The following is a 17,456-nucleotide window of genomic DNA, read 5'->3' on the forward strand; positions in this document are numbered from 1 at the left end:
GCCGAGATACGGACACTCAAAAAAGAAGTCTCAGCCCTTAAACAGGAGTTTGTTGATAGAGTAAGCAATGGACTAGAGGAAGGCGAATTTCAGCCCTCGGTAATAGATGAAATCAAGGAAATCAAGGAACAAGTAAGGATGATCACAAAGGAAGAGAAACTGAGTGTGGCAAAGACATCTTCATGGGTGAAGATGATAAAAAGGACACAGAAAAAGGCGGACGAGGCCGAAAAATGGATTGAGGTCGTCAAGAAAGAGAAAGGTCAAGAAACTCCTTGCACACCGACGCTTATCAACATGACTTTCGAAGAGGAACAAAGAAGGCGGATGTGAGCACTGCATGTGAGAGTGACCGGTCTCAAGGACATAAACAATGTGGAGAAAGAGGTCATAAGCCTTACATCCATGATGGGGATGGAGAAGCCTTTGCACACAAAGGCATGGAGGGTAGGTAGAAAAGTGATGGCACGGGAGATTCTTCAAAGGGGAGAGCTCTCATACTACGCTTCCCCTCGTTCGAAGAGAAGAAGGAATTCTTGAGGAAGAGGCCTACTCTCAAAAAGACAGGTATTTTCCTCGGTGATGACCTGACTCTCTCAAAGCTCGCATATATGAGAGAGGTAATGCCAGAGATTACAGTGGCAAGGGAGAAGGGAAAGATAGCCTTCTACAGAGATGGACGGGTGGTGATTTTAGAGTGGCGCACTTCATGACGGTGCGAGACCTATGGGAGCACACTGAAGATGGCTACATGGAATTGTAATGGGTCTATGAGGTTGGATGTGGGTGCATTCGAGGACAGTTTCAAAGACAAGGATATTGTATTCTTCTCAGAGACTCATCAGGCCCCTGGACAGGTGATGCCACATGTGGTGGGATACAGATGGGAGACAGCTCACAGGACAAATGCGAGGTCTGAGCATGGGAGTAGAGGTTCAGGAGGAGTAGCAGTGCTATTCAGAGAGGAACTACAACCATTACTGCATATTATACGAAGAGATGATCAAGCTAGATATATGTGGGTGAGACTGAGAGCTGACAGAGGTCGATTCCTATATATTGCCATATGTTACTTTCCTCCCAGTACATCAGTGTATGTTGCATCCAGAGGGCAGTCGCGCCTTTCTCTATTCTAGATGATGACATTTGGGAGTTTTCTAGGGATGGTGATATCATTCTCCTAGGGGACTTCAATGCCCGAACGGGCAACTCGTAGACAGTCTTCTACGACACTTCAGATGAGATGCTTAGAGAGCTGGATGTGGGTGAGTTGAGACTTGACAGATGCTCAGATGACAGAGAGCAGACAGAGTATGGGAGATACCTCATGGAAATGACGACTACACATGGATTAGCCATACTTAATGGCTTGCAGCGATTTCCTGGAGCAGCCGGTTTCACATGCTTTCCGCACAGACATGGGGCCAGTACAATGGATTATGTTATGACACAACCGAGCTTTGTCCCCTGCATTCAAGATTTCACAGTGGGAGCCAGGCCAGTGGGCATAGCAATAGATCATGCTCTCTTGACACTATCCGTTAAATTTCAGTATAGTACAACCCAGACATTAGGAGGCAGGTCACACACATGGTATACATTTACACCGGAGACTGATTTCGTTTATACAGAGGAGATTTGGGCCAGTCTATTGGAAGGCACAACTGGCACAAATGGTACACGCCTCTCAGTGGAGGAGTGCACCACTCTACTGACTAAGACACTGCATGGGGCTACATCAATGGCATACCCACACACTCAGCCGAGCAAGAGACTACATTCTGGGAGCATGCCCCATAATAGTTGGTACGATGAGGAATGCAGAGAGATGAGAGCCCACCTTCAGAGGGATCTTCTTTTAGGAGTCATCACTTACAGACAGTCTCGGATTGCTTTCTAACACCATGTGCGGCGGAAGAAGCGAGCTTACCTAGCTCAGATGGAGCGAGACTTATATCAAATGTTCTTGAGTAGGGACTCAAGAGAGGCATGGCGACTCTTCCATGAGCATTCCCCTCCCCCAGTGATTACTTCACCTGATGTGTGGGGCCAATATGCGACATCATTATATACGGTTCCTGGATAGGAACCCCTTACAGACCCTACCAAGCCTTGCCCAGCTACGAGCACTTTCTTTACACCTGAGATGGTACAAAGGGCCATCGACAGGATGAAGACCGGGAAGGCATATGATCATGACGGTCTAGTAGCAGAGCACTTTATACATGCCAGGGATATGCTGATGGAGGTTCTCGCAGTGTTGTTCAATCGTGCCATGTGTGAGGGATTACCTGAGACTTGGAGGTTGTCTAATATTGTGCCCATCTTCAAGGCTGGTGACCCTACAGAGCCCGGGAACTACCGAACTATTATGGTTGGACACACATTGGCACGGTTGTACGCATCTATTCTGGAGCAACACTTGAGTAATTGGGCAGAGGACGAGGGTGTACGAGCAAAGGGTCAGGCCAGCTTCAGGAGGGGTTTCTCCACTCTTAATCATATTCTGACACTCAGGGCCATCATTGAGGAGGGCAGAGCACATGGGAGACGGATCTATTGTAGCTTTGTGGATTTTCGCAAAGCATTTGACATGGTACCAAGAGCTCAATTGATGCGCAGACTACAGGAGATGGGGGTGCCCATAGAGTTGATTTGGGGGATTATGGCTTTGTACAGATCACTGATGGGACATGTACGCACTCCGGAAGGGGTATCTGATTTAGTTCACTCTACTATTGGAGTGAAACAGGGCTGCCCATTGTCTCCCACTCTATTTGGTATGTATGTTGATGAGGTGTCTGATTACATTGATAGAGAGGGTGATAGGGGTGCCCAGCTGGTAGGGACATGGATCCCATTGTTGCTATATGCTGATGATATTGTGCTGATATTTGACTCACTAGAAGGTATGCAACGACATTTGGATGCACTACGCAGTTTTGCAGAGGATAGTGGATTGTGTGTAAACCTAAGTAAAACCAAGGTTATGGTGTTTAACACCACACCGCAATGGGTCAAGAGATCAATACCTACTTTCAAATATGGTCAGGAGATTGTGGAGTATACAGATGCATACACTTACCTGGGGGTAGTCTTTACTGGGCCGAGATTTTCTTTGAGAAGAGCAGCAGAGACTAGACTAACCAGAGCTGGTGCGGCTCTGGGAGGAATGGACAGGATGTGTTCACAGGTTCAGTTCCAAGAACCTAGGACAAAGTTATGGCTCTTTGATACTTTGGTTGCCTCTACTATGTTATATGGGGTGCAGGTTTGGGGACCTTCTGTAGGCCAGGATGGTTGGAGGCGTATGGAGAAGCCCTTGGTATCTATGATCTCTCGGCTGATTAGAGCCGAGGCTTCCGAACCGCATGATATCATTCGAGCGGAATTAGCTGCCCCCCCTATGGAGATTGAGGCGCTTACCAGATCAATCTCCTTTGTACACAGTCTGTGGGATACTATCGAGACAGATATGCCAAGGTGGCTCTAGAGTCCTCCAGACAATTAGCTCTTAATGGGGATACATCATGCTGGTATGCACATATGGCATCATGGTTTCAGACACATGGTTTCACCATGGACAGGTTGCCTCCTTTTCAATACTCTTTACAAGCACCCTTGAGGTCTTTGACGTGGGTAGAGATTAATAGACTCATTCGTCAGGATCTGATCCAGCTGGACACGAGGAGGACATGGATAGAGCCGATACAGGAGTTGGGCACAAAGATGGCTTTCTATAGAGAGCATCTTCTCCACCTCACGGAGGATGGGTTTGTGATTCGACCTAGCTATATGGACACGCATCTTTCTCATGGTTTGAGTTGTGCCATTGGCCAGATACGCACGTCCTCACATTAGCTCGAGATTGAGACTGGCAGATTCAGAGGGACACCAGCAGATAGCAGGATATGCCGCTTATGCCATCTAGAGTCGGAGACAGAGGTACATTACATATGTCATTGCACAGTGTACTATGAGATACGAGGCCGTTTTCATTGTCTATTCATAGAAGGTTTTGGGCCTCTATCTAGGATCATGAGTTATGAGGATCAGAGATGTCTTGGGCTATATCTAATTGAGTTACACATGCATAGAGGAACTTTACTGAGGAGAGCTGAAGAGAGACAACCCTAGAGACAGATCACAGATTTCTTTCCACTAGATATTGTACACCCAAAAGAACAGACAGAGGAGCAGGCAACAGTGGAGAGGTCTACCCGCACTACTGGCATTCTCATAGACCGAGCATTGGAGCTAGGGAGATGTAGACGACCCCGATGGAGAAGAGGAGCTACACAGTTTCGAAGGAGGCTAAAGCAAAGGATTCGAGCCATACTTTCTCATCGTCCAGAGTGCAGATGAAGATGGATCTCTATGAAGATGGATCTCTACTTCCCTCCCATATTGTCTACACATTGTACTGCTTAGTTCACACTTTTAACGCCTTTCACCTTTCACACCTATCAGCTTAGTTTAGGATTCCGCAGTATTTATATCTTGTTATCCTAGCTTAATTTATTTTGTTAATCTGACTTTGTATCAGATACACCGCATTGTAACTTTCTGGTCTCATAGGTCACTTTGGCCTTTTGAAGACGTTAATATAACATTTCATTTCATTTCATTTCATTTCTCTCTCTCTCTCTCTCTCTCTCTCTCTCTCTCTCCAAAGAGTGGGGCTTGATACCCTTTTGTATTACGTAATCAAAGTTACACGCCCAAAGGCAGTACATATGCCCGTAGGCACACAAAATATGATGGATCTGACGGTGAAAACCCCTTGAAATGTTCAAGATCCACAAACCATAGAGAAAAACTACCAGTGATACAAAGTTACAAAAGATGGGTGAATTTACAAAAGCTAGGAGCAAGGGAGTAAGGGAAGAAAGTAACAGAGAGCTAAAGCAGAAAGAGGCCACCCAGAACTCGACTAGAGACCGAAAACTCCACCAAAGAATCTCTGAAAGCAAACTCCAAGTCTCCAAGGCCGTAAAAACGACACATCCCAGAGAATAAGAATCGCCACTACAAATCAACTTTGCACCAAACATCCGGGAGAGAGATGACCTCTAGCCATCCCTGGCAAATCAACAAGGCTATGGCATTCTTCAACCTGCAAAAGAAGCTGAAGGCGAGGGCAAACCTCCCATGCTTGCCACCCGCAACGCACTCCAAAACCACCGAACCTACTTCCACCAAACATGAAACGAAACAGCAAGAACCTACAGCAGCAGGCAAACAAGGAACCATACACGCACCCACACCCCACACAGGCAACCACACATACACACAGACACAATCAACACACGCAGCTACAAGCAATCACACAAAACAAAAAAATAACAGACAGACACAACAAGAGAACAGGCAGCAACCCAGCGATCGAAAAGAAACCTGCGAGTGAGGCAGAAAGCAAGAAAACTGGTGCAAGACACAAAGGAAGGTGACAGGGGTGAAGGGGTGTCAAAGCGAAGGGAAGGGCTTGCGGGACGTCAAATGGGACAATTTGTCGCAGAGGTTGCATCCGCAGCGATTTGGCAGCACGTGGGAGGGTATGACATGCAGGCACAGCGTGGCGCGATGGAGGGAGAGAGATGGAGGTCCGCGCGGCAGATCTGATGCGCAGACTACAGGAGATGGGGGTGCCCATAGAGTTGATTTGGGGGATTATGGCTTTGTACAGATCAGTGATGGGACATGTATGCACTCCGGAAGGGGTATCTGATTTAGTTCACTCTACTATTGGGGTGAAACAGGGCTGTCCATTGTCTCCTACTCTATTTGGTATGTATGTTGATGAGGTGTCTGATTACATTGACAGAGAGGGTGCTAGAGGTGCCCAGCTCGCAGGGACGCGGATCCCATTGTTGGTAAATGCTGATGATATTGTGTTGATATCTAACTCACCAGAGGGTATGCAGCGACATTTGGATGCACTACGCAGTTTTGCAGAGGTAGTGGATTGTGTGTAAACCTTGGTAAAACCAAGGTTATGGTGTTTTAACACCACGCCACAGCGGATCAGGAGATCAGCACCTACTTTCACATATGGTCAGGAGATTGTGGAGTATACAGATGCATACACTTACCTGGGGGTAGTCTTTACTTGGCCGAGATTTCTTTGAGAAGAGCAGCAGAGACTAGACCACGCCACAGTGGATCAGGGGATCAGCACCTACTCTCACGTATGGTCAGGAGATTGTGGAGTATACAGATGCATACACTTACCTAGGGGTAGTCTTTACTGGGTGGAGATTTTCTTTGAGAAGAGCAGCAGAGACTAGACTGACCAGAGCTTATGCAGCTTTGGGAGGATTGGAGAGGATGTGTTTGCAGGTTCAGTTCCAGGAACCTAGGACAAACTTATGGCTCTTTGATACTTTGGTTGCCTCTACTATGCTATATGGGGTGCAGGTTTGGGGACCTTCTGTAGGCCAGGATGGCTGGAGACGTATGGAGAGGCCCTTGGTATCTATGATCTCTCGGCTGATTAGGGCCAAGGCCTCCGTACTGCATGATATCATTCGAGCGGAGTTAGCTGCCCCCCCTATGAAGATTGAGGCGCTTACCAGACCAGTCTCCTTTGTACACAGCCTATGGGATACTACCCGAGATAGATATGCCAGGTTGGCCCTAGAGTCCTCCAGACCGTTAGCTCTACAGGGGGATACATCATGCTGGTATGCATAGATGACATCATGGTTTCAGACACATGGCTTCACCATGGACAGGTTGCCTCCTTTTCAGTACTCTCTACAGGCACTCTTGATGTCTCTGACACGGATGGAGATTAATAGACTCATTCGTTAGGATCTCATCCAGCTGGACACAAGGAGGACATGGAAAGAGCCGGTACAGGAGTTGGGAACGAAGATGGCTTTCTATAGAGAGCATCTTCTCCACCTCACAGGGGATGGGTTTGTGATTCGACCTAGCTATATGGACACACATCTTTCTCATGGTTTGCGTTGTGCCATTGGTCAAATATGCACATCCTCACATCAGCTCGAGATTGAGACTGGCAGATTCAGAGGGATACCAACAGATAGCAGGATATGCCGCTTATGTCATCTAGAGCCAGAGACAGAGTTACGTTACATATGCCATTGCACAGTGTACTATGAGATACGAGGCCGTTTTCATTGTCTATTCAGAGAGGGTTTTTGGGCCTCTATCTAGGGTCATGAGTTATGAGGATCATAGATGTCTTGGACTGTATCTACTTGAGTTACACAGGCATAGAGACACTTTACTGAGGAGAGCTGGAGAGAGACAGACCCAGAAACAAATTACAGATTTCTTTACACTAGATATTGGACACCCAGAGTAGCACCCACAATTGCAGAGCTCTACCCACACTCATACTATCATTACTGGCATTCTCATAGACCGAGCATTGGAGCTAGGGAGATCTAGACGACCGCGATTGAGGAGAGGAGCTACACAGTATCGACGGAGACTACAGAAGAGGATTCGAGCCATACTTTCTCGACGTCCAGAGTGCAAATGAGGATGGATCTCTACCATATCTCCCCCCCCCCCCCCCCCCCCCCGTGCGCACACACACACACACACACACATTGTTTTGGGCACCTTTTGTATTACCTGGCACATCCATACAGTCCCAGTTTGTAGTAGTTGTATTTTTTGTTTTAGTTCTTTTTTATTCCGAACATGGTATCAGATTCACTATGTTGTAACAGCTTGGTCTCATAGGTCAATTTGGCCTGTGAAGACGTCAATATATCATTTCATTTCATCATATCTCTCTCTCTCTCTCTCTCTCTCTCTCTCTCTCTCTCTCTCTCTCTCTCCCCTAAACCCTAAACCCATGGGACCACACTCAAGATGGCTACCTAGAATTGTAATGGGTCTATGAGGTTGGACGTGGGTGCATTTGAGGACAGTTTCAAAGACAAGGATATTGTCTTCTTCTCAGAGACTCATCAGGCCCCTGGGCAGGTGATGCCACATGTGGTGGGATACAGATGGGAGACAGCTCACAGGACAAATGCGAGATCTGAGCATGGGAGTAGAGGGTCAAAAGGAGTAGTAGTGTTATTCAGAGAGGAACTACAACCATTACTGCATATTGTACGAAGAGATGATCATGCTAGATATACGTGGGTGAGACTGAGAGTTGACACAAGTCGATTCCTATATATTGCCATCTGTTACTTTCCTCCGAGTACATCAGTGTATGCTGCATCCAGAGGGCAGTCGCCTTTCTCTATTCTAGATGATGACATATGGGAGTTTTCTAGGGATGGTGATATCATTCTCCTAGGGGACTTCAATGCCCGAACGGGCAACTCTAGACAACCTTCTACGACACTTCAGATGAGATGCTTAGAGAGTTGGACGTGGGTGAGTTGGGACTTGACAGATGCTCAGATGACAGAGAGCAGACGGAGTATGGGAGATACCTCATGGAAATGACGACTACACATGGATTACCATACTTAATGGCTTACAACAATTTCCTGGAGCAGCCGGTTTCACATGCTTTCCACACAGACATGGGGCCAGTAGAGTGGATTATGTTATGACACAACCGAGCTTTGTCCCCTGCATTCAGGATTTCACAGTGGGAGCCAGGCCAGTGGGCATAGCAGTAGATCATGCTCTCTTGACACTTTCCGTTAAATTTCAATATAGTACAACCCAGACATAAGGAGGCAAGTCAAACACCCTATACATTTACACCGGAGACTGATTTCGTTTATACAGAGGAGATCTGGGACCGTCTATTGGAAGGCACAACTGGCACAAATGGTACACGCCTCTCAGTGGAGGAGTGCACCACTCTACTGACTAAGACACTGCATGGGGCTACATCAGTGGCATACCCACACACTCAGCCGAGCAAGAGACTACATTCTGGGAGCATGCCCCATAATAGTTGGTACGATGAGGAATGCAGAGAGATGAGAGCCCACCTTCAGAGGGATCTTCTTTTAGGAGTCATCACTTACAGACAGTCTCGGATTGCTTTCCAACGCCTTGTGCGACGGAAGAAGCGAGCTTACCTAGCTCAGATGGAGCGAGACTTATATCAAATGTTCTTGAGTAGGGACTCAAGAGAGGCATGGCGACTCTTCCATGAGCATTCCCCTCCCCCAGTGATTACTTCACCTGATGTGTGGGGCCAATATGCGACATCATTATATACGGTTCTTGGACAGGAACCCCTTCCAGACCCTACCAAGCCTTGCCTAGCTACGAGCACTTTCTTTACACCTGAGATGGTACAAAGGGCCATCGACAGGATGAGGACCGGGAAGGCATATGATCATGACGGTCTAGTAGCGGAGCACTTTATACATGCCAGGGATATGCTGATGGAGGTTCTCGCAGTGTTCAATCGTGCCATGTGTGAGGGATTACCTGAGACTTGGAGGTTGTCTAATATTGTGCCCATCTTCAAGGCTTATGACCCTATAGAGCCTGGGAACTACCGCACTATTATGGTTGGACACACATTGGCACGGTTGTATGCATCTAATCTGGAGCAACACTTGAGTAACTGGGCAGAGGGCGAGGGTGTACGAGCAAAGGGTCAGGCTGGCTTCAGGAAGGGTTTCTCCACTCTTGATCATATTCTGACACTCAGGGCCATCATTGAGGAGGGCAGAGCACATGGGAGACGGATCTATTGTAGCTTTGTGGATTTTCGCAAAGCATTTGACATGGTACCAAGAGCTCGATTGATGCGCAGACTACAGGAGATGGGGGTGCCCATAGAGGTGATTTGGGGGATTATGGCTTTGTACAGATCACTGATGGGACATGTACGCACTCCGGAAGGGGTATCTGATTTAGTTCACTCTACTATTGGAGTGAAACAGGGCTACCCATTGTCTCCTATTCAATTTGGTATGTATGTTGATGAGGTGTCTGATTACATTGACGGAGAGGGTGACAGGGGTGCCCAGCTGGCAGGGACGTGGATCCCATTGTTGCTATATGCTGATGATATTGTGTTGATATTTGACTCACCAGAAGGTATGCAACGACATTTGGATGCACTACGCAGTTTTGCAGAGGATAGTGGATTGTGTGTAACCTAGGTAAAACCAAGGTTATGGTGTTTAACACCACTCCGCAATGGGTCAGGAGATCAGTACCTACTTTCAAATATGGTCAGGAGATTGTGGAGTATACAGATGCATACACTTACCTGGGGGTAGTCTTTACTGGGCCGAGATTTTCTTTGAGAAGAGCAACAGAGACTAGACTAACTAGAGCTGGTGCGTCTTTGGGAGGAATGGAGAGGATGTGTTCGCAGGTTCATTTCAAGGAACCTAGGACAAAGTTATGGCTCTTTGATACTTTGGTTGCCTCTACTATGTTATATGGGGTGCAGGTTTGGAGACCTTCTGTAGGCCAGGATGGTTGGAGGTGTATGGAGAAGCCCCTGGTACCTATGATCTCTCGGCTGATTAGAGCCGAGGCTTCCGAACCGCATGATATCATTCGAGCGGAATTAGTTGCCCCCCCTATGGAGATTGACGCGCTTACCAGATCAGTCACCTTTGTACACAGTCTGTGGGATACTACCAGAGACAAAATATGCCAGGATGTCTCTTGAGTCCTCTTGACAATTAGCTCTTAATGGGGATACATCATGCTGGTATGCACAGATGGCATCATGGTTTCAGACACATGGTTTCACAATGGACAGGTTGCCTCCTTTTCAATACTCTCTACAGGCACCCTTGAGGTCTCTGACGTAGGTAGAGATTAATAGACTCATTCGTCAGGATCTGATCCAACTGGACATAAGGAGGACATAGAGCCAATACAAGAGTTGGGCACAAAGATGGCTTTCTATAGAGAGCATCTTCTCCACCTCACTCGGGATGGGTTTGTGATTCGACCTAGCTATATGGACACGCATCTCTCTCATGGTTTGCGTTGTGCCATTGGCCAGATACGCACGTCCTCACATCAGCTCAAGATTGAGATTGGCAGATTGAGAGGGGCACCAGCACATAGCAGGATATGCCATCTAGAGCCAGAGACAGAGGTACATTACATATGTCATTGGACAGTGTACTATGAGATACAAGGCCGTTTTCATTGTCTATGTAGCAGACTACAGTGTCACTGCTACAAGACACAGTTACAGTTAGTACAGTTGGTTTGGTCTGTTCACACTGGACGGACACTCTGGGCAGTGACACGTGGCAGGGATACGGATGGTGGCCTAGTGGACATGTGGCAAGGTCACACTTAGCTGGCTGACATTTATGAGCCGTTGGTGGCTCTTTATGATTGTATATATGAGTAGTAGCCGTTGAGTCATTAGGATTATCTTGTACGTAGTCGTCTTGGTAGCGGGTCTTACACAGAGCACTGCTTCACCATCCCTGCACATCTGAGCCTCGACACCCCATTTGTACCTGTGAGTCCTAGGCTGGAGCTGATGAGTGTGCTGCCACGCCAGAGTCTGTACATGGTTCTTTGAGCTAGTTGAGTCCACATGTTCTGGTCCACTGTTGTGTCTCTGTTGTTATCCATTGTTCCTATGTTTCATTCTGTTTGAGAGAGTTTCGATCTGTTTGAGTGAGATTGTCACGCACATTGCACTGAGGGGCACCCACACTGTGGAGAGCACGACACATTATCCGCGCTACAGTCTATTCAGAGAAGGTTTTGGGCCTCTATCTAGGGTCATGAGTTATGAGGATCAGAGATGTGTGGGGCTATATCTACTTGAGTTACGTAGGCATAGAGAAACTTTACTTAGGAGAGCTGATGAGAGACAACCCCAGAGACACATCACAGATTTCTTTACACTAGATATTGTACACCCAGAAGAACAGACAGAGGAGTAGCCAACAGTGGAGAGTTCTACCCGCACTACTGGCATTCTCATAGACCGAGCACTGGAGCTAGGGAGATCTAGACGACCCCGATGGAGAAGAGGCGCTACACAGTTTCGAAGGAGGCTACAACAAAGGATTTGAGCCATACTTTTTCGTCGTCTAGAGTGCAGATGAGGATGGATCTCTATGAAGATGGATCTCTACTTCCCTCCCATATTGTCTACACATTGTACTGCTTAGTTCACACATTTCACGCCTTTCACCTTTCACACCTATCAGCTTCGTTTAGGATTCCGCAGTATTTATATTTTGTTATCCTAGTTGAATTTATTTTGTTAAACTAACTTTGTATCAGATACACCGCATTGTAACTTTCTGGTCTCATAGGTCACTTTGGCCTTTTGAAGCACTGTAACAAGGAACGGGGGGAACACAGCCCAAACGTTCCGAAACGGCGTTCCGGACGAGTCCCGTTCCCGAAACGGAGATGGGAACGGAACGCCGTTCCGGAAGGGGGTGTAACCGGAACGACGTTCCGGAATGGGCGGAACATGAGGCGGAAAGGCGAAACGTGGGGCGGAACGGGCAAAAGTAGACATTTGGGGGAAAAAAGTGGGCTTTTGGGGGCAGATATAGGGCTGTTCGGGGAACATATTTGGTGCAGTTTGAGGGCAGGTTAGGGGGCAGATTTGGGGGCAGTTTTGGGGTTGTTTAGGAGTTTATTTAGGACTAAGCTGAATGGAAGTAATTCAATCCGTACTTTAGGTGGACCGTTCCAGCCCCGTTTCCATTCCCCCCCCCCCCCCCTCCCTCCCCGTTCCCGTCCCGTTCTGGACCCTCCTGTTCCGAGTAACTATGTTTGAAGACGTTAATATAACATTTCATCTCTCTCTCTCTCTCTCTCTCTCTCTCTCTCTCTCTCTCTCTCTCTCTCTCTCTCTCTCACTCATAACGCGTCTTGAGTTCACCTCTCCTCGTCGGATAGGCTTTTCAAGCTTGACTGATGTCGAGATTGCTTTTTAAGTTTAAGTTCTGTTTGACTTACCGCAGACCGTTTGTCTCGGGGGAGTGCTCAGTGGCGCTGGTTGTTGTGTCTTGTAACATGCATATGTAAGCATTTGTGTGGCATTGTGATGTGCCAATTACTGAATATTCCTAATCGGATGAGATTGTCTGGGTATGTAATTTTAGTGCATCAAGACACTCGTGGAAGATAATTACGGTTTGGGTGTGATGGCTAATTTTACTACGCCGGAATATCAAGAGTTCCGATCTGGACGAAAGGAGAAGCTAACTCCTTGATCAAAAGAGCAGAAAGGAGAAGCTAACTCCTTGATCAAAACAGCCGAAAGGAGAACCTTACTCCTTGATCAAAACAGCTGAAAGGAGAAGCTAACTCCTTAACAAAAAGAGCAAACTGATTGTCCCTCAAAATGACCCTCGGAAATTTTTGAGCTAACTTGAGTTGTTTTGCAGCTATGCTGTAATCGTGGACGATTACTCTCTTTCAAGAAGGGGAGATGTAACAAACTGCTGACGTGTCAAAGCCCTGAGGAAGGGAGCCAACTTGCAGATGACGGCCGAGGGGCCTAAACCCTAAGAAGAACAAGTAACAGAAGAAGTCCTCCCAACTTATGGGGACCCTGTCCCATGGGGCCCCGAGTGACGTAAAGAATTAAAATAAAGCACGATCCGGACACACGCAAAAACTGATGACGTGGCAGATTTCCGAAAATTGCACTGGCATGATGAGGTGGCAAGCTGTATGGATTTCCATGTTTTGTGCTAGCTGATAACGTGGCTGTACGAATTTTCGTAAATTACGCTGGCAGCTTTTGGCATTGCTTTTTGGACCAAAAGCTTTTGAGTTTTAAGGGCTTTTTACTGTAACTGCTTTTAAGTTTTCAGGCCAAGGGCTAATTCTCTGGCATGCTTCCTGGAGAAGGTGCAGAGTCTGGAGTATCGGCTTGTATTTTGATGATGCAATATAAAGAAATACAGAAAGGGGCGCCAAGGTTTGGGGCCAATACTCTCTGGGGTGGAATTTCGCCACTCCGTGTCGCGTGTCGTCTCTCTCTTTCAGTTCAGTTGTTAAAGAAGTGCTAAAAGTCTGTTCAGTCTGTTCTTTTCTATTGGCACGTGGTGCCTGTCTTGTGACAAAAACTAGAAGTGATGGGGGGGGGGGGGAGAGAGTGCTCCTGAAAGAGGCGCCATGCCTCCCGCGAGTCCCGACTCAAGAACAGCTGATATAGATCCTGCTCTAGCCGAGCCAAAAATGCCCTCTTCTTCCGCCGCACTAGGCGTCGGAAGTCAATCTGTGACTGTCTGTGAGTGATGTCCCCCAAAAGCACCTCCCTCAACACAAGAGCCCACTGTCACAAATGGGAGCGCACATGAATAATCAATTAGTTGAAGTAAAGAGAATATTGATCAAAAGGGACGAGGAAGAAGATTGACATAGTATTGGGAGCCAGAAGATGAGCTCCCCCCCCCCCCCCCCCCCCCCTTTATAGAGAATCATTATTAAGGGAGAATCATTTTACAAGCACAAGAACCGAAGAAACCTTTCCGTTCTAGATCTTAGACTCGATGGTCGTTTCCTTCCCGTTAGGGAAATCCAAAAGACTAGCTCTCAAACCGAATACATTTCCCGTCTATACTAAAAGCGTGAAGCTCTGCAGACCGTTCCTGATTCCGTTTCCGAAATCCCTGAGCGTAGGCCGAAGCCTCCTTGCTCCCTCTCCATATTAGAGTACCTACAAAAAGCACAAATACAAAAGCAACAAATTGTAGAGCGTGTATGCACAACCTCACATGTTGCTCCTGGTATGGAAAAGCGACCTCCGTACTCCGACTTGTCACTTGTGTCTCTGACGCGGTAGGGTTTCCTTCTTCCAACGATGGCACTTCTGGGAAAATAGAGAGCCCTAGGGATGCTTTATAGGCTCCAAGCTGCGGCAGGAATAGCCAATGGAACTCCCCCAATAATAGCATATGCAGACGGCACCGGAATAGCTTGGAGAAAGAGAGAGCTGGCGGCGGCTTTTTAGAGAGGCAAGAGAGTGAACGTTGCCGTAGGGCTGTTTTTAGCCAATATGGGGGCGCCTCCTATTAACCATACTTTATTTTAATAAGTGGCTGCCCATTTATTAAGTGGGCAACCGGTCACTTATTAAAATAAGTGTGTACATGTTTAAAAACTCAATAAAAACTTGTGAGCTGAAAATTAATGCTACGCAGCACTCCCAGGCGTCCCTGGCTGCAGCTTCATGCACAGATGCAACACAAACATAGATTTCCTCGAGGAGAAGCATTTGCTTTCCCAGAAAGGACTTAAAAACATCCTTTTTTTAATCATCAAAAGCTTCTCAGAACCCATGTTTATTCTTGTGCTTGCATCTTTTACCCGGTTCAGATTTCCTCCCAAACCTCTAGAATATTCCTTGTCTAATACTCCCGTCACCCATCGTGTGACTCATCGGGAATACCCATTCCCTGTCTCCCTCACTGAACATATGGAACAACTCCTTCACGATGCTTGATATCACCCATCATATGACACATTAGAGAAGTCCGTTTTCCTGATGGCTTTTATCAGTTCCAATAGATCTACAGTTTCAAGCTTTAACACTTCAAGAGTACACATTTAAATGTTCTAATTTCATTAAATTGAAATTACTCCGAAAATAAGAGAATAGTCCATTTAGCAACACCCACCACCTTAAGAGGCTGCCAATCAACATCCAGCTACTGATTACGTGGTACCTCACCCTATAACTCCAATCTGACATGATTGCCATGATGGCCACTCTATGCAATGCCAAAGACCAAAGTCCCCTATTGCGCAAGGATCCGGGCTCCCAAGCGAGGCTTGAAGTATATCCACCAGCCATAGGAGTCTCTCATGAAGTGTTATGATCATGTGAATGGTCAACGCACTGTGGTCTTGTTTGATCCTAGTAGTATACATGATGTGATTAGTGATTCTCTTGTGAAGAGTTCATGTGAATGGTCAACGCACTGTGGTCTTGTTTGATCCTAGTAGTATACATGATGTGATTAGTGATTCTCTTGTGAAGTTATTCCAGTGGATCCTATTGTAGTTTTTGGATTTGCTCTTGGCATGCACTCCTCACTTAAATATGAATGTCCTAAAGTAACAGTCTCAGTTCAAGAGATTTCGTCTTAAGTTTGTTGTTTCTCCTCTGTCTGGATGTGATATGATTTTTGGCATGAAGTGGTCTTTTCGTCTTAAGTTTGTTGTTTCTTCTCTGTCTGGATGTGATATAATTTTTGGCACGAAGTGGTCTAGTGATTTTGATCCACAATTTAATTGAAAGAAAACTCTCTCTCTCTCTCTCTCTCTCTCTCTCTCTCTCTCTCTCTCTCTCCCACAAAAGGTGCCTCTCCCATGGTCATTCGGTGTGAGAAGAGTATTCCTTCTTTGTCTTTAATCTCTCACTGTCATGTTTTGAAAGGGGATAAAACACACAGTCCAATAGCATCTCTCAGTACACAGTCACACAATTCAGAAATGAATCAGTCATTGCATGAAAAGGAACCTTTCTTTGTCATACATTCTCGAAAGCCTGAGAAGCGTTTTTTACATGATAGAGATATAATTGTTTGTAAGGATCATCAAGCCTTCAAATGACTCCAGCCTATATTGAGTACACCTTGAGTGACCGTCAAGCTCAATGGTTACAGTCTTGTGAGCATTTTGATGTTTTGATTGATTATGTTCCTAGTAAAGCTAGCCCAATTGCAGATATGACTAATCACGCACGACAGATCTTTGCTTTGGAATCAAGGTCCATAGTACCTATTCAAGACTATCTCTTGTTAGCATGAATAGTCAGTATCCATTTTTGGAGTCTCTCATTCGTGACGGTCTCTTGTATTTTTGTCGACGTCGAAGATTTCTTCGTCGATTCCCTGGAGTTGTTGGCAAACTACACGGAAGCCATGCAGCTCGGTACCAGTACCTCACCTGAAAAGGGGGGATGTCATGTGCACATCTAACCCTATGTGCATGTGGACAAGCTAACTCCTATATCTAGGATTTAGGACAGTTCTGGTAGCTTTGTGAGCCTATACTCAAGACATGCATGCCCTAACACTTTAGAGTACTTGCATACACTCTGATTACACATGAGCACAACCAGCATCTGCTAGGTGTGGGCACTGGGGAGTGTTCCCATACAAGTGCATTAGTACCCAACCTAGGTATTTATGTGCATGTGAAGTACCTCTTATAATTGAGTTTGTTAACTCATTAATTAGTGACATTTTAAGAAATCATGGGTTTTATTGGCATTGCCCGACCCAACTTTAATTTCATATATACGTGACCCTAGGGATCACTTCTCAAGCATAAGTCATTACCCTCAATGCAACTTGCAGTATCTCAGCATCTCTAGCGTTTTTGCACCAGAGCAGCCTACAACACCCCATCAGTACCGGCGTTTTCAGTATCCAGCCTAACATCGGCGACAATAGATCAGCCCATAGCCTCGACGCAATTGCAAACCCCATCAATTACCCTAGCGTTTTTCACTTTTCAGCCCTTAGCCTTGCAGATCCAAGCATCAATAGCAAGATTCCATTGCGCAATGTAAAGAA

The 17,456-nt window shown here is 46.4% G+C and overlaps 1 protein-coding gene and 1 pseudogene across 3 annotated transcripts in view; one reads left to right on the forward strand and one right to left on the reverse strand.

The window, feature by feature from the left end:
• The window catches only part of LOC147420611 (uncharacterized), a 137,241-nt gene that overhangs the window by 4,074 nt on the left and 115,711 nt on the right, over positions 1-17,456 (reverse strand). The window lies entirely within an intron of this gene.
• Positions 5,655-7,470, forward strand: LOC147420612 (uncharacterized; annotated as a pseudogene).

Source organism: Adiantum capillus-veneris, chromosome 28 (genome assembly GCF_014529385.1).
Source record: "Adiantum capillus-veneris isolate H3 chromosome 28, ASM1452938v2, whole genome shotgun sequence".
Lineage (NCBI taxonomy): Eukaryota > Viridiplantae > Streptophyta > Polypodiopsida > Polypodiales > Pteridaceae > Adiantum > Adiantum capillus-veneris.